This window comes from Micropterus dolomieu, unplaced genomic scaffold (genome assembly GCF_021292245.1).
Source record: "Micropterus dolomieu isolate WLL.071019.BEF.003 ecotype Adirondacks unplaced genomic scaffold, ASM2129224v1 contig_2994, whole genome shotgun sequence".
NCBI lineage: Eukaryota > Metazoa > Chordata > Actinopteri > Centrarchiformes > Centrarchidae > Micropterus > Micropterus dolomieu.
The window spans coordinates 1-771 of record NW_025731984.1 but is presented as its reverse complement, the minus strand read 5'-3'; the positions used below and the strand labels follow the sequence as shown (position 1 = coordinate 771).

At 54.9% G+C, this 771-nt stretch overlaps 1 non-coding gene across 1 annotated transcript; it reads left to right on the top strand.

Annotated features, from left to right (window-relative positions):
- The first annotated feature begins 290 nt into the window (after nucleotides 1-290).
- Nucleotides 291-409, top strand: LOC123964513. The gene has a single exon (XR_006823461.1). It is a non-coding gene; the product is annotated as a 5S ribosomal RNA (ribosomal RNA).
- The last annotated feature ends 362 nt before the right edge of the window (nucleotides 410-771 follow it).

Below are 771 nucleotides of genomic sequence, written 5' to 3'. Positions count from 1 at the left end.
GGACTGGATCCTTTTCCTTAATGTCCACCCAGGAATGAGCGTCTGTTTGTGAGTGAGGACCTCCGGCTGAAGGTGGCCTTGTCGCTGTACCCATACCCGGGAACGGGTGCCTATTCCTGTCTGTGGACTTCCAGCGTGAACGGTGTCCCGGTTCCTGGATGTTTACCCAGGAATCAGTGCCTGTGGATTCCAAGTGACTCTGGAGCACCTTGGACATTATGGGCAGAATACGTTTTTTGGCAATTAGCCGTAGAACATCTTTTGAAGGGCCGTTTGGGGGAGCCTGAGTGGCTTATGGCCACACTGCTCTGGGAGCGCCTGATCTCGTCCGATCTCAGAAGCTAAGCAGAGCAGGGCCTGGTTAGTACTTGGACGGGTGACCGCCTGGGAATACCCGGTGCTGTACGCCGTTTTTGCTTCACCTTCGAAAAACGGCAGAGGGCGCTTCGGTGAAAGGAGATCTTTTGAACGTCTCTTTAGGAAACAGCAGGGGGCGCTGCTGCTGCTTCTTTTTCTCCCTATCCTGTACACAGTGCTGTGTAAATGTTACATCGTGTTTTGAAGGCCCTTCTGGGGTGTGCAAAGGCAGCTTACGGCCATTCCGGCCTTGGACTGCCCGATCTCGCCTGATCTCGGAAGCCAGGCTTGGCAGGGCCTGCTTAGGACTTGGACGGGAGAGCGTCTGATCCTGGCTAGGGACTTCCAGGCGGACTGGATCCTTTTCCTGAATGTCCACCCAGGAATGAGCGTCTGTTTGTGAGTAAGGACCTC